Source organism: Xiphophorus maculatus, chromosome 21, assembly GCF_002775205.1.
Source record: "Xiphophorus maculatus strain JP 163 A chromosome 21, X_maculatus-5.0-male, whole genome shotgun sequence".
Taxonomy (NCBI): domain Eukaryota; kingdom Metazoa; phylum Chordata; class Actinopteri; order Cyprinodontiformes; family Poeciliidae; genus Xiphophorus; species Xiphophorus maculatus.
This window is the reverse complement of record NC_036463.1, coordinates 1,921,921-1,944,286: the sequence shown is the minus strand read 5'-3', so window position 1 is coordinate 1,944,286 and position 22,366 is coordinate 1,921,921. Positions and strand designations below refer to the sequence as shown.

The window sequence follows — 22,366 nt, the reverse complement described above, 5'->3', positions numbered from 1 at the left end:
TTCCACTAAAATATTTATGCATAAATGCAAAAATCACATATTTAAATCTATGCTGTGAAAAAGATCCACAGATTTGGACTAGATGTGTTAGTTTTCTCCTCTGACGTGCCGCAGGCAGCAGGATCCCATCACAATTCACTCCCAGTCACTTCAAGCAGCATCAACATTCTGTGGCTTCTGCTGTTTTTGTCCTTCCATCCTCAGAAAACAAAGGTGATTTTCTGTCTGTGACTCTCCCTGACACACTGCCTCGGGTTTTTAGAAACACTTCATTTAAACCCAATCATGACTTCTCACCGCCTGACAAGAAAATGTCTGTCAAGCTTCGATCTTTGTCTCTCAACAATCTGATATTTACCACGGAGTATTACGCTAAATTTGAAAATTCAGAAAAATCACATACGACGGAATAGTCGTATGAGAATCAAGTCAAAATAAAACGAGAATAAAGTGATAATATTACAACTTTATTGTCAAAATATTACTGATATTATTTTAAAATATTATTGGATTATTTACAATAATAAAGTGATAATATTACGACTTCATTGTCAAAATATTACTGATATTATTTTAAAATATTATTGGATTATTTACAATAATAAAGTGATAATATTACGACTTCATTGTTGTAAAATTATAATTTATATGCTCGTATTATTTCGACTTTATTATTGTAATTTTGTGACTTTATTCTCTGAATTTCTACTTTATTTTTGTATTATTATATCTTTATTATCAGAATATTATGACTAAAGTTTTTCATGACTTTGTTCAACTATTCTTTTAATATTATGACTATTTTTGTGATATTATGACATTTTTCTTTTAATTTTGAATTACTCTTGTTTTATTACGACTATTTTCATACAAATATTCTAAAAATATGACTTCATTCTCATATACAAAGACTTTATTCTTTTATTATTTTGAGGTTATGTTCATATGAGTTTTGTTCTTGTAATATTATGACTTTATTCTTGTACTTGTAATTTTGATTTTTATATTTTCTTAGTGTGGCCCTAATACTTGTCGTAATTATTGGACTTTCGGTTAAACATAAAAGGCTGAGGAATTTTTAAAATCAAGGACATTTTTCTAGGTTTTGAATTTATTTTTGTCAAATATCAGATTTATTATAAATCATTCAAGCAGAATACTGTTCGTTCTGGTTCTTTGGAAATGAGAACATAAAATGCTCTAACTTTTTTAAAAGCCAGATGTTTTCTATTATTCCAGTTCTAGTTTGTATATTTTGTGTCTCCTTTACATTATACGGTTTTAGCTAGCATAATGCGCTACACAGACGTGAAGATGGAAGAATAGTTGAACATTTTGACTTCTGGTTGGCCGACATGTTGAAACACATTTTTATGCTGAGAGCAAAGCTAGGCAGTAACACACTGAATGGCACTGATGTATTACCTCTGCTTCCTTCATATTTGCTTCATAATTCTGCTGAATTCCACATCAGATCTAAAACTTTCTGAGAATTTTCCTGATGTTAGGAGACAAAAAACTTGCTCAAGCCTTTTAACAAAGTTCTGGTTCTGTGTTACAGAACTCATGAAAGCCAGATCTGAGCTCGCTGCATCTCTTTGTAATGTGCTGAGGCCTGCAGGGCAACAAAAGGAGAACAGAAATGTGTGGAGTGTGAAAGAGACGGAGGAATGTGTGGGAAAGCAGTGGACAGGCTGGACCCAAACACGCAGTGATGCATGATGGACTCTGCAGCTCTGCCAAGCTGCTGTTTGGGCAGATAAACAAACCAGAAGCACCAGCTACATTTTTCTTTTTAAGCTTCAGGATTGCTTTGAATTTATGACAAAAATCGCCACAATGTATCACATCTTCTCTTCAGAACCTTAACTGAACAAAACCAGCATTCAGTGAGGAACCAACTTACCTTTTCCTGATTTACTTCTGTTATTCTGTGAAAAGAAATGTTAGAGGAGATTTGTTATGCTAAATTCACAATTTTCCATGTTTTTGTTCTTCCATTGAGTATTATCTGCTTCTAAAAACAGTCCAGCACTTAAAAAAAAACTTCCAGCTGTTTTTTGGTGTCTGGAAAAGGAGCCTTTTCACAAAGCCTCTCTATTATCAAGTCACATTCCAAAGACGTTGCACCGTTACCTAGCAACCCCAGCAGAGTTCCACGTGTTACTTACCATCCAGAAACCACTTGCTGCATTCTTGTTGGTTATGCAGGAGGCGCCACTCCTGCTTTTCAAAGATATATACTTGTATATTTGCGCATCTGTTTGCAGCCATTTTCACATGGAACTGTAAGCACCGAGTTAGAAGCAGCTAATTTGGTTTTACAGTGACAAAGGCCCTAAAACAACTCATTCTGACTAATGCCTCACAATCTAAAGATGTGCAAAAACATGTTTTGTTTAGGCCATAGTCTTTCCTAACCTGTTCAAGGAAGCATGATAGGTTACCAGAAACCACTGGCTGCATTCTTGTTGGTTGTGCAGGAGGCTCCACTTTTGCTTTTCAAAAATGTAAGGCAGGGGTCCCCAAACTTTCTCCTGTGAGGGCCACATAACTTGTCCCTTCTCTGATGGGGGGCCGGGGTCAGTTTGTAACAGAAAAAGTGTGACGATTGTAAGAGTGCTAAACATAAAAATGTATTGTTTTTCAGAAAGCACAATCAAATAACCTTTTCTGGATTCTTCAGAGAACAAAAGTCAGGAAATAACACTATTTATGAAATAAATAATAACCAAATAACACTGGGTTCTCCACATAAAAAAAAGGGTTAGGGTCAATTATATGCATGTATAAAATAGTTACTAACTAATAGTTAATAATAAATAAAGTTCATTACTAAGGAACATTTTATTGCAAAAGTCCAACTTATCAAATAAAAATGCACATATATGAAAATACTCTGGTATTGTTCAGGGGGCCGGACCAAATGTGGAGGCGGGCCGCATCTGGCCCGCGGGCCGTAGTTTGGGGACCACTGATGTAAGGTTTGTATAACTGTGCAACATAAAATGAAATAAAAAGTATGGATGTTGTTATATAATTCAGGAACATAAAACGTCACAACTCATGAAAGCACATTAAGGATGTCCTGTAATTGTTAAATGTTGGAAAAATGTTTTAGTAAAAAAACTGTGAAAGCCACAAAAAAAAAACATCTTTAATGGACTTACTTGTTTCCTCCAGAGCTGCTTTTCTGCATGAATGAGCTCTTTTTTTTATGCTCACTGTGGATACATGGAGACACATAATTACCTCAAGTGACACAAAGAGCAGAAAACACATTTTCCACTTGAGACAGAAGATGGTGTGTTGCGTCGAGGTGCAGAGAAGAGGAAATAAATTTCAGAGGAAAAACAACGGTCAGCAAGTGTATTCTGATGTTCCCAGCCTAAGTGCCGAGGCGCTCGTTGCTGCTGTGATTATGAGTAATTCCTCAAAACGTTCAGGCAGATGAAGAAGCAGCACATGGATGTGAACAGGTTGTGTTCATGTAAGACTTCAGGTCAGAAATAGGTTCTGTGAATTGTGTCTAAATCAGAAAATGTGCAAGATTCAGCTGCATGTTGAGTCTTTGAAGAGAGGAAAGTTTATTTAAATACATTTTAAGTTAACCAATGTGAGATAAAAAACATTAAACAGAGGTATAGAGTAAATTTTAGTTTCAAAGAATAAATCATTTCCTCTTTTTTCATAAAATAATTATGGGATCTTCATTAACTGTTTCTTCATACATTTTTTAATAACTGTTCTTAGTATGTTTTCCCACCTGATAGTCTGGTAAACTCAGTTCAATTTGCTACATTTCTCTTTGCACTGCAATATATCAAACCAAACAAGCTATTTGAAAAACCTGTTCCCCTCCTCGCCTGTGGGGGCGCTGCAACAAGAACCACTAGAGGAAATGACATGAAAACCACTGAAGAAGACAATGAGAGCATTTTTCTTATGTTGTATCAGCAAAAGTGGAGTAGCATCAGATTTTAGCCGTTTCTTTTTTGTTTAGAAAAAAACAAGAGTAATTTCTTCTGCTAGCACTAGGCTAACATGTTTGCTTTGGTTGTATTTACCCAAAATGCCCTGCGCTGTAGTCCACTTCCTGTGTCTGGTCCGCTTGGTGTTCATATATGCATTCAAACCGCATTCATGGCTCCCATGTGTTTGCTGACTGTGGCTGTTGTGCTTCAAGGATTTTCTCCTAGCCTCTTTAGCATCGCTAAAACAGCAGAAGGTTAAAATATTCTCAATAAAATATTCATAAAATCCCATTGGTTTAATTAAAAGAATGTCTTACATTTGTCAAAATTCACCACTTTTTAAAACTAAGTAGATTTTTCCCCAGTGTTTTCATCTGCTTTAGTTAGAGCAAGTGTAAATGCAGATTAGCAGGTGGAATTCAAGCATGTTTACATGTGCATGTTTTGAGCAGCCATTTAGGTTCAAATAAACTTAATCTGACTTGATAATTAGCATCTGCTTTTTGAACAAGAATTTAGTTATCAGGAATAAAAACTTGCCTGATGAATTCCTTTATAAATGCACTAAAAAACATGATCATTCTAACTGTCAGAATTCCTTCTGGGGGATTTAAAATGATTTTATTCACACAGACTGAGCTGGAAGTTGGAACTGCAGCAGTTAAATTTGACATTTTGCCAAATTCTTACCACTGTGTGAATCTGTCAGAGGAAAGGAAGCGCTCATTTTGTTTCCTCCTGTAATTAAAGAACCACTGCGAATAAAAATGTGAAGGTTTGACAGCTTTTTAGAAAAGCACTGTTATCCTTTGTAGGTTCAAACCTACATGGAGATGCAACACAAAGTAAGAACTGAAAGTGGTTTATTTACAAAGTGAAAAGGTAATTTCTGGGGGAATATTGGTTCTGTATGTTCTGGATCCTGGATTTAAGGTCTTGAATGACGAGATGTGAATGTTTCGTGATTCGATTCCAATTTTTAGGGTCATGATTCAATTCTGAAACAATTCTTAACTCAGAAATCAATTTTTCTATTCAAATGGTTTTGAAATTCTAGTTTAAAATATGACTGAGAAGAAGAAAAGAAAGTGGAAACAATCAGTTCAGATTTAAACAAAAACAGGTTTGTGATTATCATTCTGTAACTGGCTCTTAAAAATGGCAAAAGTATAGTTTTACAACATTTTTTGTAGATTTCAGTCTAACATAATGAATTATGTTAAAATAAGACAGACTTCACAGTTGTAGTGCATTTAACTTTACCTTAAAACTAAATAGAAAATGTTCTGTTTTAACTGAAGTGCATTTGTGTTAAATCTCGGTGGCGTATTATGGCTGTTGTAGAAAGGGAAAAAATGAGTACATTTCTGCTAAAACACAGAAATTAATGAGTTTCAAAGATTGGCATTTTTAGAAATTCTCAACATTTCTGATTTTTTTCTAGCAAATTGTAAACTTTTCATCCTCTGAAATTTCCTAGTTTTCTAGAAATTTTCTCAGATTAGTCTGGCCTTCTCCGCTTAATAATTGCTGTTTCAAATACTATTTTATGCAATGAAGAAAGTTACTTTTTAATAATATTGAGATGCTCACATAACGACTAAACTAAATTACTCCCTTTATAAGAAAACCTGAAAAGAAAGCAGCCTCTAGTGAACAGAAACAAAATACCAATGAAAGCTTTAGTCATTCCTGATCAATACAACAAGCAGAACTCATAAACATTAAAATGGACAAAATACTCCTGTTCATTTGCTAGGACATTTATCATTAATAATATTCCTAAACGCCTGAAGGCCGAACTCGTCCTGAGGTCAGGTTCATTTTTAAATAAGACGTACATGTGGTGGAGTTAAATTATTAAACATTTTTAGAGCATAATTAGTATAAAGTGGATCAGTAAAGCAGTGAAGTGAAAGCCTTCAAGAGTTTGTCCTCTAATTACAACAAAAAACTGTAGTTATGTAACTGTTTATTCTCTTATAAAAGTACCTTATCATCTATTTCATGGCTCATTAATCATCTGCTTTTTTCAGTTTCCTTTCATTGTTTTTCACAAAGAAAATTTAATCGGTTCTACTCAGTGGACAAAGCAATTCCTGTTAGTCACTGAATATCCTGTTATTTTCTGACAAAATTAATTTCTAACAATAAATAAAGGACAATTTAAAAAATAAAAATGATGTGAAAACAGAAGATCATAAGCTTTAGAGCAAATAAAAATCTAAAAGACTTCAAATTCAGTTTCATTAAAACATAAACATTTTGGTTATGAATGGAAAGTATTGACAAAAGGAAACATTTCTACTAGTTTCAAAACACAAACCGAGATAATCAATTAATAATTCATATTTATCTGAAACCACATCTGAAAAGCATGTTCTATAAGTTGATTATGCATGACATTTAATTATTATTTAACTTTTTTAATTAGCCCTGCAGACTCCAAGTAAAATCAATTTTTCAACATATAAACTTTTGAAATTTTGCCAAGTTTGATCTGATCTGCTGCTCAGAAAAAACAGGATGTTTTAATGAAAAAGACAAACTTCAGCATCTCTGAGAAAAGTTATTTAAATGCAGGAATGTGTTTCAATCAGCAACTGCAACCCTGAAACCAGCAGCAAAACAATGCTGAAAATTTCTGTTAATTTCTGACCCTGACATTAGCAGGAGATGCTGAAAAACAATTTTCACGTCACACTTTTCATTTTCTTGAATTTTTCCTCCCTCAGATCTTTTATACATCAACTAAGAAGGTCAGGAAAAAGTCAGTGCAGCTGAATTTGCGTGTCTGTAAGTGCTTGTTAACATATTGCACAAGGCCGTGTAAGAAATCTTTAATGACTGGTTAAAATGTTCATCTGTTAAAAACAATCAAATCTGGAAAGAACATTGAGGGTTTAAAATCATTGCGCATCTTCTGAAGTTCATCTTTTGAGATTTCATGAAAGCTGAAGAGAATAAAGAGCAGAATATTTCTGACGTGATGATGATCCTCCAGAAGCGCCTAAACTCCATTATTCTGCTGATGTTTAAACTACAAAGATATAAAAACTGAGAGTCCTCCTGCATAGAGGAAATAATTAGGAAATTAGATAATATTTCATATCTATACATGATCAGGGACTCTGTTTTGCAACAAGCAGGAAGTTCTGGTCTGTTGTGTTGAAGAAAGAGCAAAAAGATAAAACTCAGAACTTGCAGGAGGGATTTCTACAGTGAGAAAGTATTTTAGTTTTCTTTTTTTTGCCACAATTAAATGATTTTGGTTGTCAAATAAATTTTAATATTAACAAAAACAACCAGAGAAAACATAAAATAAAATTTCTTAAAAGTGACGTTGTAATGAAGACTGAAGCTGGTTCAGTTGTGGATAAACAATCACTCCAGGGTGTCGGGTTAGAACAGCTGATATATATGTTCAGGTGAGTTAGTGAAAGAAGAGAATGTCCAAGTCCAGAATTGATCTTTACTTGGGTTTTAATTAGCTCTGGAGGTTCAGCTATACATATAAGGGCACAGGTGTGTGTGTGGCGTGTGTGTGTGTGTGGTTTCCTATAAAGATAAACAAATACAAATTATGAGAATTTGTCTGTAAACCCTTTCACAAATAAACCTAATTTCCACAATGAATAAATGTGTTAATGTCTGACTATGAGAATGTAAATAATAATTATACATACATAGTAATAATAAACCCTGCAAATAATAGTGTCACACGGTAAACATACAAGAGAAATAACGCATTTCAATTGCACATGGTCACAATTAACAGCTGCAACTAATTAACCGAGCTTAATAGCTTGATGCTAAACGGCTAACTTTAGCTCTCAACAATACAAGTAAAATACACCAAACGACTATAATACTCAACGGGACAAAGCACAACTACAGCTCTTAGACATTGACGAAACCGAACTAAATCAACAACAGTATTACTTACATTCAATGGACGCAGACAATAGAAAGAGGTTATGAACGAAGTCAGCCTTGAGAACCGCAACACTCTACTCAAAACAAGATGTAACAAATATGAACATGAAGCCACCCAGTGGCTGAAATAAAATACTGCACCTAAAATACTTTGATGAAGAAAACCTAAACTAGAGGGCTGAAAACAAATAATTAACAGTCTTTTGTACAGACGTATTATACAAAATTCACATTTACATGTTGTTTGTTCCATTTGAGGGATGTGGTATAAAATTTATGAGTGGCGGTAACGATATATATCATGAAATGTTATTGGTATTAAAAACGGTAAATGTCCGGATGACATGCGTATCAGAGTAAAAATGCTGGTAAGAACTGGAGTAAAAAAAAACAAACAGCATTTTAACAAAATCCTGTCAGAAAATAAAGTATTCTGAATTTGAATATTTTGAAATACATTACAGGGTAAACAGCATGTTGCGCATTAATGCCAACGTTCAGAACGTCAAATGTAACTTTTCCAGAGCACACACTGCAAAAACACAAAATCTTACCAAGTATTTTTTGAGTTTCTGGTTTTCGCACATCTGAAATAAGACAAAGCTAACTTAAAAGTAACTTTTCAGCAGGAATATGAGCTTATTTTAAGTAAATAATTCCTTAACATTGATGAAAAAGTGCTATTATTATTTCAAACAATATGAAATTTTTTCCACATAAGTGAAATTATCAGCCAGTGAAACTAAATTCTCATCAATATTAAGGAATTATTGACTTAAAAAACCTTCTACACATAGTAGAAAGTTACTTTTAAGTTAGTTTTGTATTATTTCAAGTGCATTAAGGCATTTGCACCAAATATACCATAAAGTAAACTTCTCACTTCAAAACAGTTGACACAATTTAAGCAAAACTTTTGAGTCAAACAGAGTCAATATGTCTAAAAATAACTCATCATTACTGTGACCCTGGAAGCCAGAGAGCCTCTGTCCTCACTCACAACATGCACACTTCACACTTCATTTGTTTTAATTTTGCCTTTTGGATATTTGTCTATATCTCATTAAATCAGACACAGAGACAGTCACACTTATTAAACTGCTTATCCGTCTCCTGATAATGGACGAGAGGAAGGGCGGAAAGCAGACCAGAATGACTAAATTAAACTCTTGACTCTTTATAATGTTAAAGGTGTAACGGTGACAAACAATCAAAAGAGATATTGAGATTGAGTCCGCAACATTTTAATTTAATAATTGTTACAAAGTAACTCCGTTAGCGGTCTCGTTCCTAACAGCCGTTAGAAAAAAAAGCACACTCGCCAACGTTCCACAACCGTCGTTACCTAGCAACGGCGGAGTGATATTGACCCCCTCCGCAACCACGTCAACCTGCGACACCACTAGTAAATAACACACAACGAAACACAAAACAGTATTAATAAACACAAAACAGTATTAATTTACCTCGACTATTCCATCAAAATGGCCTGTATGCCACACTCTCCCCCTCATTAAAAAAAAATGTCCTATGACATTTTAAAGACCTTTTACTGGAAGTGATGTTATAAGTAAGGTACTTAACATGACATTCATTACATACATATATTACATATTATTGTAATAGTGTCCACCACTAACAGAGGATATTGTCACTTTAGATTACAAATGTCCAGTTACAAATACTTCTAAATATGTTCAGATCATCTCTCTAGTGTAACAGAACCTTAATTTCAGCCACAGTTTTTTTCTGATACCAGTCTTTTGTCTTGAAAGCACAGTCAATAAACTGTCTTTTGAGAATTCAAGTATAGTCTTTTTCTTTTAAATGTAGTTCTTAAACCTATATACAGTGTGTCTTTAACTCTGTACTTTAACACCTGGAACTACCCAGGGTCGCCAAAGTTCTTTACCGGTTGGGATCATACTCACAGGTAGTTCTTTAATGCCTAATTCCACCATGGTTGGCTCCCCCAAAGCATAATAGGTCAGCATCCTCGGACGGCGACGCTCTCTCTTTGGGTAGCTGAATGCAGGTGGTGGAACAGCTGCATCCTCTTCTTCCTCAGTAGCTGTTTCTGCAGATGGCTCAGGGCGATCCTGGTGTAGCTCCATGTCTTGGCCTCCATCTTCTTCTTCTGGTATGTTGTTCATCCAATTAGCCTGAGATTCATTCACTTTCGATGCGTTGTCTTGGTCAGGCTGGTCTGGTGTAAATGGTTCAGCATCTGGGTTTAAGCTGACAGCTCGGTGACCATTGTGCTGAGCAGGAGGAAACTGGCACACTAGCTCCATTTCCTCATCCATCTCACTGTCTGAAGATTCTTCTCGTTGACAAAGATGGCATGGAGATGTATTCGACTTAGTCTTTTTAGTCCTTTTTGTCATTTTTGAGTCTATTTCTGGGCTGTCGATTGGCAGACTGTCACAAGGGAGCAGGAGGTTCCTATGCAGCACACGTCTTTTGCCACCTCCTTCTGGTACTACTTCATATACTGGGCTGATATCACTTCTTCTCTTTGTGATGATGTGCACTTTATCTTCCCAAAAGGATCTGAGCTTACCAGGACCTCCTCTCTCTGATAAGTTGCGTACAAGCACACGCCCCCCAGGCTGCAGGTCAGCTCCATAAACTCTTTTGTCATATCCTTTTTTTCCTCTGTTCGATTCACGGGTGGCAGTTTTGGTTGCGATCTTGTAGGCTTGCTGCATCCTGCTTTGCCAATCTTTGACATACTCAGCATAGCTTTGCTGTGTTTCATTTGGCTGTATGTTAAACAGGAGATCTATCGGCAGACGTGGGGATCGCCCATAGAGTAGATAATATGGAGCAAAGCCGGTGGTGTCACTGCGGGTGCAGTTATATGCGTGCACCATCTTACATAACGACTTTTTCCAGTCAGACTTTTGCGCACTTGTGAGCGTACGGAGCATAGACAGCAGGGTTCTGTTAAATCGCTCCACTTGTCCGTTACCCTGTGGGTGGTAGCAGGTAGTGTGGGACCCTCGCACGTGACAACACCTCTGCAGTTGAGCCATCAACTGGTTTTCAAATTCCTTCCCCATGTCGTGGTGGATTTTCTCCGGAAAGCCAAAGCGAAGGGCAAAGTCATCAAATAGCTTTTCCACAACTGTTTTTGCGGATTTGTTTTTTGTGGGGTAGGCCTGTGCAAAGCGAGTGTAGTGATCCATTATAACCAGAATATACTCATAGCCTTGCTTACAGGCCTCTAGATGCAGGAAATCAATTGAAACCAGTTCGAATGGACGTGTTGTCACAATTGGCATCAGTGGTGCTCTGGCTGCTCTCTGTGGTCGTTTTGACTTTAGACACTCACACACTTGGGTCACAAAATGTTCTGTGTCCTGCTGCATTCTGACCCAATAAAACCTGTCTCGGATCAGATTCAGAGTCCTTTCGACCCCCAGATGACCCATCTCTTTGTGTAATTCTCGAAACACTAACGGATGATGTTCTTTTGGCAACACTAGCTGAGACGTATGTCCTGCTTTTCTGTATAAGATCCCATCATCGCTGATATATAGTTTTCGCCACTGCCTCAAGAGCACTCTAACATCTGCAGTCTCGGTTTTCACCACTCCTCTGGGGGGGAATTGATCTTGGCTTTTATAATGCATGACTCGCTTGATGAGAGGGTCTTTTTTTTGACTTTCTCTGATCTGTTCTGGTGTTAGTGGGGCAGGCAATGAAGGTGAAGAGGCATCCCTTACTAAGTCCAGTGTATTGATGTGAGCTGTGGTTATCCAGACAGATGGGGCATCTTGAAGCACAGTCACTCCCTGAATTGAAGCACTAATCACATCCTGAGTCACTTCTTCTGTACATTGCTGCAATAAGTCATTTATGTCCAGTGGCATGCGAGAGAGGCCATCTGCGTCTGTATTGTGTTTGCCTGGTCGATATTTAATGGTGAAATTGAAATCGGCAAGTTGGGCAACCCACCTGTGACCTGTGGCATTCAACTTGGCTGTGGTGAGAATGTAGGTCAGGGGGTTATTGTCTGTATATACAGTGAAATGAGGTGCATGGTACAAATAATCTCTAAACCTTTCACATATTGCCCACTTGAGTGCTAGAAATTCCAATTTTCCTGAATGCATGTGATAATTTTTCTCAGGTGGGGTCAGTGTTCTAGATCCATACCCGATGACAACCATTTTGTTATTCTGTCTCTGATACAGAACTGCTCCCAACCCTTCCTGGGAAGCATCAACATGCAGAATAAATGGTTGGGTGAGATCTGGATACCCAAGGATGGGAGGCTCAGTGAGTTTGTCAATAAGTGTGTTTATTGTCTCTTGATGGTTCTGTGTCCAGTGAATGGGAGTGTTTGATGGGAGGTTACCTTTATTTCTTGCAGTGTTGATGTTCCGTCTGTCTTTTTGCTTTCCTGATGGTGGATTTTCAGGTTGATTTTCCGGTGGACTAGCCAGAAGCTGGTAGAGGGGCTTAGCTATTCTGGAGAAGTTGGGTATATATGTTCGATAATAGGAGAGAAATCCCAGCATTTTTCTCAGATCTCCTACAGTTGTGGGGGTTCTCTCCTTCAAAGTTTGAACTGGTGCCACTTCTGCTGGATCCATCGTGTAGCCCTCACCAGAGACAAGACGTCCCAGAAATCTCACTCTTCTTTTGAACACCTCACACTTCTTTGGGCTCAGCTTCACTCCATGCTTCTGGTATCTTTGTAACACAGTTCTCATGTGGTTGAGATGATCCTCAAAACTTGGGCTGTGAACTAAATTGTCATCCAGATAGGGCTGGCATATCACATCTCTTAAACCAATCAGACATTCCTCCATGCTTCTTTGGAACTCTGCTGGGGCAGCACTCAAACCGAAGGGGATTCTGATCCACTGGTACAAACCCCATGGTGTTATGAAAGCAGTTAAGGGCTGACTTTTTTCATCCAGAAACCCTTGATGGTACGCCTTCCCCTGATCTAATACAGAGAACCAGGAGCTGCCAGTTAGAGAATCAAGCATGTCTTGGATTCGGGGAATAGGGTGGCGGTCAGGGACAGATTTTTTGTTTAATTCCCGGTAGTCACAGCACAACCTCAGACCCCCATCTTTCTTTCTCACACATACCACTGGTGATGCATATGGAGAACGTGACTGAGTTATCCAGCCTCTATTCAGTAGATCTTGAAGGTATTCTTTAACTTCCTGATGTAATGGCTTGGGAACTGACATATATGTTTTCTTCACTGGAGTAGTGTCATGCAGAGTGATTTGAAGTTTCAAAGAGGGAATTAAACCTATGTCACCTTCATCATAGGCGAATGCATGACACTCTTCTCTCAGTATCTGTCTCACCGTCTGTCTTTGGCTTTCCGTTAAGTGGCTGAGGTCAACTGGAGGATCCCACTGTGTTGGCTTCTGTTTTTCTGCTTTGCTGTTGATAATCAGGGACTGAGCTGCAGCTGGCTTTGTTCTGTGTGAAGGGTCATCTTGTTGTTCACCAACAGTGATGTTCAACTGTTGTGCATTTACAGTATAAGCTGTCTTTACTGCTTCTAGGTGCCCCAGGACTGCACGCTGATGTAGAGTAACATTATACTTATTGGTGTTGGAAATTGGGATTGATACGAATCCTGGGTTTTCTGTAGGAACTGTCATGAGACCCTCCTGAACACTGACACCTTCTGGCAGCACCGAGTCCTCCGAGGGAACAAAAAGAAGGTCCTCTCCTCTGAACTGAGTTCCAGTATTAACTTTAACATGGATGATGGTGATTTGTTCAGCTGCTAATTTGATTCGACTTCTCCCTGTGTGCACAAGACCCACATCAACCTGACTATCTGATGTCTGAATTAGTTTGACAATTGTCTGTGCAGTTTGGACAGTGACAGCAAAGGCTCCACACACATTTTGGATGACTTCCGGTTTCCTGTGTTTAAGTGTGTTGTCTCCTAGCACTTCCTCTATGACATTGTAGCCAATTATTGGTTGTTGTGCCACACTGGAGTCACTTGACACAAGTACTGGTACCAACAGGGGTTCTGCTGAGAGTGAATCTTTGCCCAGTCTAAATTCCACTTCCACCCAGCCCAGAAAAGGAATTTGTGTCTGATTTGCTGCAAGCCCAATAAGTGTATCCACCTCCAGTAGTTCATTCAGAGGTCTAACTCGCTGGTGTGGTAAGTGTAATTGTCTCCATTCTTCATTAATGAGACATGCCTGGGCACCAGTGTCCCATAATGCTTCTACTGGAGTGGCATCCATCCAACAATGAACAATGCATCTCTTACCTATGAGGTTCAGAAGTTTCTGTCTGCTCCGTGGATTCATGTAGTGAGCTGTTGGGGTAGATGAAAGTTCTGTATGGGAGCCTGGTTTGTTTGTGGTGGGACTGAGTGTTTTGTGTGGGGCTACTGAGGGTCCCGGCCCAGCAGCCCTGTCCAGTTTCCCTGCTGTCCCCTGTTCTGACGGCAGCCTCTGGCAAGGTGTCCTCCTTGACCACACTTATAACAGTGAGTGCACCTCTCCCCTGACTGTGCTTCTAGACAGGCTGGGCAACCTCTGGGTTTGCGGTAGCTGTGTGTGGTAGCTCTCTCTGTCTGATGTTTCTTAGTAATCTCCACTGTTTCCAACACCAGTTTCTTTAGTTCTAACATTTCAGCCTTCAGTCCTTCGATGAGTTTAGTTGTTCCTGCTTCCTGTTCTGTGTTTCGATTTTTCTTGGCCCCTCTCAATACATCTTTGGTCATCACTGTGTCCCCTATCTCACTTGTGGTTGCAGCTTCTCCCATGGAAGGAGGTTGAAACTCATGTATGCCTCCTTCAGCTCTCAGTTCATTTATTTTCGGGAACCTACTCACTGCACTTTTTCTCAGTTTTTTTTGTCTTTCTTGCTCTAAGTTTGCAGCTTCACTCACCCGCTCAATTAGGACCTCATCTGATACTGCAGGATTAGTCAGGTAAGGTTTTAGTTGGAATTTTACTGCATCGCTTAGCAGTCCGGTGTCTATGGAACGCAGAAATTTCCTTTGTATCAGTTCTGGGCTGAATTGTTCGCTTTCATCCTCTTCTTTTGATTTCCAGAGCATTTTTTCTTTCAGTTCTATAGCTCTAAATAAGAAATTCTGTGCAGATTCTTTTGGATCTTGTGAGATGTTCATCAGCTGATGAAGGAGGTCAGAGGAAGAGTCCACTTTAAAATGGCTTTTTAGGATAATTTTCAGAGTGGACAGTGTCAGTCCTCTTTTGATTTCCAGCATCTCTCTCAGGTGAAGCCCTGGGCTTATGGCCCGTATGACTGCTTCCAGGATCTCAGTCTCTGAATATCCTTTCCTCTGCCCAGATTCAATTTGGTTGATCAGGCTTGTATAGGACAATTTATCCCTCTGACCAGCTTCTCCAATCTGCCCACAAATCCGAAACTCCCGCCTGAGGGTCACTTCTGGTATGTGAGGTGATGGAGCACAGTGTGGTTCAGTCTCCTCCATATGCATTGTCATGCTCAGTTTCTTCTCTAAAACCCCAATTTCCTCCTCTATGCGCTGTCGGGCTTTGCTATGTTCTTCCTGGAATTCCTTATACTTGACTTTTAGTGAGTTTAATTCACCTTCGTCAGCTTGTGTCTGTTCTGGTGTTCTGGGCTCATCCGACGTCCAGGATTCCATGAAGGTGATTAAATTCTGGAGAAACCGTTGAAACGATTCAGGTTCTTCCTCATTTCCGATATCGTCCAGTGTGGTCTCTGCTAGTCTGATGAGGGAACGCCGAGTTTGGCCAGTAAACCCTCCTGGAGGTTCATCACTCTTGAGGTGTTTACAAACTAAAATTAGCTCTGACTTCTCTAGCATCAGCAGCGTTCTGCTCACTTCGTCTTGAAGCTGCTCCATCGGTAGTTTCTCCTCCGTCTTCGGTTCGTCTCGTTTGGATTAGTTACTTTTAGCTGAAACTCCTCCTGGGGCTGGCTCGCCAAAAATGTAACGGTGACAAACAATCAAAAGAGATATTGAGATTGAGTCCGCAACATTTTAATTTAATAATTGTTACAAAGTAACTCCGTTAGCGGTCTCGTTCCTAACAGCCGTTAGAAAAAAAAGCACACTCGCCAACGTTCCACAACCGTCGTTACCTAGCAACGGCGGAGTGATATTGACCCCCTCCGCAACCACGTCAACCTGCGACACCACTAGTAAATAACACACAACGAAACACAAAACAGTATTAATAAACACAAAACAGTATTAATTTACCTCGACTATTCCATCAAAATGGCCTGTATGCCACAAAGGCACTTTGTTAAAAACAGAGAAATTTACAACCAGGGGGAAAATGTTAATGGCTAATTAGAGCTTTAAAAGGCCGTGTTACATTTACCATGAAACAGTTCTTCAGTTTTGAAGAGCTTTCTGTCGTCTACTTTACCTTCATTTGGAAATAACAGGAACAAAGATCAGAATGAGAGCAAATGGAAATTTTATTGAATGTAACCTTCACTTTTTTGGGTTCTAAAGTTTTGCTAACAATCCAGCAGCTTTTGTTAGACTGCGGTTCATTGTGTTGATTTCTGTGTCTGACTGGGAAAAAAAGCATTTGCAGACAACAGATTTCTGCTTTGGGAACAAAATGTTTTGCTGTTCTGTCGAGTCGACCTCCTGCAGAACTTTCTTATTGAAAATCATATTGAGATTTTTTTTTTTTTGAAGCAGCGATGGAATAACAACAGGATGTTCTCAGCCAGCATGGTTTCCCTCGGGTTTATTAGGAAGAAGAGACGCTGCTGTACCTCCTGAACCATTGTTATTGTTTTTCTTTTTATAGAAGACTATTGTCTGTATGCTCACCAGAAAATATGAAGTCACACTCCAAACTGTTCATATTTTGGTTTTGCAATACAAACTGATAAACACACACACTTCATTAAAAATTTAGTTTACCTCCTGATGCTTTTAACATGTAGACTCGGTTCAATTTGTGGCCAAAATTGCAACATTTGTTACATTTTCAGGTGGTGCGGTTTGTTTTCACGCTGCACTGAGTCAAACAAACCAAACACTTTGAAGAACCTGTTCCCCTCCCCACCTGTGGGGGCGCTGCACCAAGAACCACTGAAGGAAACAACACGAAAACCTCTTAAGGAAACACTGAGCGCAACTTCCGGTTTCACAAAAGCAAAAATGGAGTGACAGGAAGCTTCGTTGTACCACTTCCTGTCGTCTTTTTTGTCATTTTTGCCAGTAGTAACATTCGGCTGTTTTGCAAAAAAATCATGTAATGCAAAAAATTTTTTTGCATTGCAGTTCTGAGAAATATATCTATTTCAACACAGCTGACAACTTTTTATTGAACACAGCAATTTAAAAAAAAAGTGTATGTTTCCATTAAGCAAATTCATTTTTGTACTTTTATTGCAAGTAACATTGATTTTGTGGATGGTGATTATGACACATTACCGGAGCTTTGGACAAAAAAACATCTGCAATATATTTTCTGATTTGGCCACTTCCACTCTTGGGAGTTTGCAAAGTTCAGGTGGTTTGTTGACTAAAGTGCAAAAGATTAACACAAAGATGATCCAATGAACATCAAATGATATTAATGACATATCAGAGATACTATTGCTTCCTTTACTTTTGGTCTTTGCCAAACTTTCCCAAGAGAACAGAAAAGAAAATAAAGCTTCGATTTCTTGGTTACCCAACTCATGAGTCACTGTCTGTAAATAAAACAAAACGTCGAGCCGACACGAAGGAAACTTCCAACACAAGAACAAACGCGCCGGGAATAATAGGCAGTCTGAGTCCGTCCACACGAATGCTCTGATTTGATTTTGTGACCTTATAATTCATCATCAGGTCAGACTGAAGATCAGGAAGTAACAGAGGAAATAATTGCTGTCTGAACCCACATTTAACTTTAATTCAGGGGTAAAGCTCAATGAATATTTTTGCTTTTAACAAACTAGTCCTGTAATAGAGAAGTTTTACCAATAAATGTTTAAAAGCAAAGATCATTTCCCAGACTGCATGGAAAAAGAGAGCAGAGGTTTTACACCTCTGCATTTATTAAATAAATCCGAGCTCAGGATTGTTAGATTCTCTGAAGCCTCAAGTTCACATTGGTCTGCATCGCAGATTTCCACGTTTATTTTCCACTGTCGGTTCAATGACATCATCAGTAACAGTAGTTTATGTTTCAAATAATAAATAAATGCATTCTATTTGTAATGTTTTGCAACTTATGGAATATAACTGGTGTAGTTAAGCAGTATATTTGATAAAGGGCAGCTTTTATTTTGAGTGGAGAGGCTCTGACTGGATGCATTATCATCATATTTAGATCCAAAATGTCGAAGTTTTAACTTTAAGTGACTTGTTTTCATTTTGGTTTTGTGATATTGTGATTCATTCACACATCATCACCAATTCTTCTTGGATTGTGGGAACATGCTGCTTGTGGAGGACATTTTGAATGAAATGGAAGGAAGGTCACTTCCTTGTATGAGAAGAAACTCAACATGTGAAATTGGACTTTAAGTGGATTCTTAAATATTACAGATTGTGGTTCCTTAAACAGGTTATGATAGGTCTATGGTCTGTACAAAACATGTTCATTACATTTTTTGTAAAATTTTGAGATTTTTAGTCAGAACCGTTATAGCGCATCTTGTCACTTTAAACCCAAATAAGCTGCTGCTGGCCACGCCCCCAAATCAACGTTTACACTTGCATGTGAAAATGGCAGCAAACAGATGTGCAATTACACAACTGTACATCTTTGAAAAGCAGAAGTGGAGCCTCCAGCACAACCAACAAGAATTCAACAAGAGGTTTCTGGACGGTAAGACAACAACTAAACTTTTGTCTTTTCCAGCAGCCATTTTACTTAATGTCCTGCAGCTCAACTTGGGTTGCTAGGTGACAGGGCTGGGTTCGGCAGGGGTTGCTAGGTAACGCCACAGTGCCTGCTGATTTGTGACATCACATTCTGCAGGTTTTTGAAACCAAAAAACATTAACTTATTTCCAAAAACTAGATGAGTTTTCTTTTTAAGTGTTTGGGTTGTTTTTAGAAGAAGTAGAAACCCAAATGGAAGTTCAAAAACATGCAAAATGTAAAATTTGCATAACAGGTCCCCTTAAATTTTTTTTCTTGGACAGATTTTCTGATTCTTTCATTTGTCTGTTATGTCCGGATAGAATCGGCTCCTCTGAAACTCTGACAAAAAGACGAGAAGCTGTAACTAGTCTAGCCAGAATACAAAGCCTGAATTTATAAAATGTCCTGCAGAGAGGATGCATTCAATCTTTCTGGCAAATTAAAATCTAAAAATATGTTTTAGGAGCGTTAGCTGCTGCTCTAATTTTCTATGTTGTGTAATACATGTAGCAAAATTAAAATACTATTAGAACGTGTTGGGGGTTGAAATGCACCACTGCTCTCATCTCTTCTGAATAATGATGAAGACTTCATTATTCAGATGCCTCAATTCATTACATTTTAATGACTTTCAATAGAAGTTATTAAACTTATACCACCACAAAAGCCCTGTAGGTAATTGGAAATAAAGATAGATTTTGAAAGTGTACAGGTGCTTGCTCTTTTAGGTGGGGTTTTGTGACAGAGTTGTGAATCGTCAATATCTTACTACTGCTAAACAACTGTCAGCGGATTCTCATTTAGGAAAATCAGACAGAAATCAGATAGAATAGAAATATCAAGCTAATAAATACACAACTTAACAAGAAAACAAGAAAAGCTGCTTTGAATCAAGTTATTTGTCAACTTAAGCTAATGTTGCAAAGACTAACTGCGACTCAAGATAACAGCTATTCAAAGAACAACACTTGTGTAGCTACTTCTTACTTTTAAGGTTATATATATACAGTATATATTTATATAGTTTTATCAGCTTCTGACAGAAAGCAGAGGTGTTTTTGGAATCAAAGCACCTGCTGCACCAGTGCCAAATATTTTGGCTCAAATTTTCCTCTTCCTCATCTCCAACTCGGTTTTTAAATGATTCTGGGAAAAGACTGAACCATTCAGGCAAGATAGCAGCATCAATTTAACATCAGTATTGAGTAAACAATAACAATAACAGAAAAAAGAATTTACAAAAAATTAAAATGTGTAAAAGGAAAATCATTAGGGTGCTTTTTTCTTGCTGTAATTCTCAGTACATTAAACATAAATTAAAAAATAATGGATTTGTAAATCCTGTAAAGCTTCTTTTTGTGCTGATTACCTTGAGTGGAGGCAGACAGCTCTGTCCTAAAAAACAGCCTTTAATTATGTCAAACACTGGAGGAAAAAGATAAGTAGTGAAGAGCAAATTGCCCCAGCTGACTATTTGCTGCCATACATTATGCATTCGGATCTGCTAATCACAGTTTCCTCCATTATGTCTCAGATATTAGCTATGATAATGGCTCAAGCTGTGGGTCAGTCCAAGCAGAAAATTAAAAATTAAAACCTCTGCTCAGGTAGAGGTGGCCAAACTTTGGAAATCTTTTATATTTACACGTTTTAAATACTTGCTCTGTTAAAAGGCTTTCATCAAGACAATCAAAAAGTTAAAGTTGTGTCATGTGACTTTACCAAACTAACTTTTTACTGAGTAAAAAAAATAACAAAATATACAGAAAAAAAGCGATAGCATGAAAATTTTGTAGAAAAGTCAACACATTAAAAAGTTACATTAGGTGTTCCTCAGGGCTCACTGCTGGAGCCCAACATTATGAAATGCATTTGTGTGTGGATGGTTATGGGAAACTTTACAATCTGCATTGCAAAAACACAAACTCTTAAGTTATTTTGGTCTAATTTCTACTATTAGTGCACTTTAAATAAGACAAAACTAGCTTTTAAGTAACTGTTCAGCAATATTTAGGGGCTTATTTTAAGTAAATAATTCCTTAACATTGATGAGAAAGTTTGTGGTTCCTTTAGCAGATAAGTTTACTTATAACAAGACATTTTCCCATGTTATGGGTGAAACAATCTGCCAATGGAACTAGTAATTTTTTTAAATTAATATTAATGAATTACTGACTTAAAACAAGCTCCTATTTCTTGCTGAAAAGTTTCTTAAAAATTTGTTTTGTTGTACTTCAAATGTAGTAAGAAATTGGGACTAGAAATTAGCCTGAAAATAATTTTAACATTTTGTATTTTTGCAGTGTAAAGTCTGTTGTATTCTGAGACAGTTTATTTACAAACAGACGACATATAAAACAATCACCAGTTTGTCCAGGAGTTAATGTAGCAGCAAATTCACTGTAATATCAAAACAAAGATGCGACAATTTGAAAAACGGACCTCAAAAAGACTGAAAAAGTTACCAGGAGGAAGACTTTTCTCACAATTTTAGCTTTTGAAAAGCTACATTAAAATAATACATCTCGAAAAATGTCCTTTTAGACCAAATTATATGCTCAGCACTATGTTTGGAGAAAACCAAATGTAGCATATTAGCAAAAATGTTGTAGCAAATGTCAAGCATGAGAGTGGAGGAGTGATGATGTGGGCTTTGTTTGCAGCTTGCACTCATTGGTTTCTATGCCAGTATATATAAATATAAGGTCAAATGTGAAGGTGTCTATGTGTGAACTGAAGCTTAGAACAAACTGGGTCATCAAACAGAGTGACAAACATTCAACCGAATGACTTAAAATGAAAACAATCGATGTGTTGTGATAAAAACCTGAAGACTAATATGCATTGTGATTTTACAAGCTGTTAAGTCTTGGAGTTAACTTGGTTTTTAGGAAATCCATTTTGTTCTGCTTTTAATTAACAGAACAATAAACTCATGAAGATTATTTTTGTAGAACAAAAACAAATGTGAAAGTGTCACAATTTCCAGCTGATTTAATGATGTTCTTGTTATTCTGACAGAAACTCGTAAGGTTATCTAAAATGATCTTTTTCAGCAGTGAGGTTATTTCTTAAACCTCAGAGGTATAATTAGCACATAAAGCTGCTCAACATTCTCTCTGTTGTTAAGATACTTTTTATTTATGTTCCATAAGAGCTATGAGTAAGAGTGTATTTATAGGAATAACATCTTTTAATTTTTTATTTTACCATTGGTACTTAGTGTTTGAGAAGAAAAATATTTGCATTTATTTGCAAAATTTTTGAAAAATCAGTTTCAATAGCTTCCTAACAATGATCACTTGACGTCTTTCAGTCCGGTTTCCATGGTTACTACAGCAATGAAATTGCTCTAGTCAAAGTGTACAATGACATCCATCTGTGGAAGATCCACAGTACTGGTTCTGTTGGACCTCAGTGCAGCTTTTCTTGGCATATTACTGAAACGACTGGAGAGTTGGGTCGGACTCTCCAGTCCAGTCCTCAACGACACATAAATATGGTTACAAAGTCAACCTTCTGTCACCTGAAGACTAATGTCGCCGTAACATCTAGAGAAACTCATCCAGGTGTTTATCTTTAATCCTTTTATCTGGAACAA

General features: G+C 37.6%; 1 long non-coding RNA gene across 1 annotated transcript in view; it reads right to left on the bottom strand.

The window, feature by feature from the left end:
- Positions 1–3,989: 3,989 nt before the first annotated feature.
- LOC111606217 overlaps positions 3,990–22,366 on the bottom strand; it is a 44,752-nt gene continuing 26,375 nt past the window's right edge. Inside the window, exon 3 of the long non-coding RNA XR_002751966.1 lies at positions 3,990–4,213. This is a non-coding gene — a long non-coding RNA (uncharacterized LOC111606217). The remainder of the gene's footprint in view (positions 4,214–22,366) is intronic.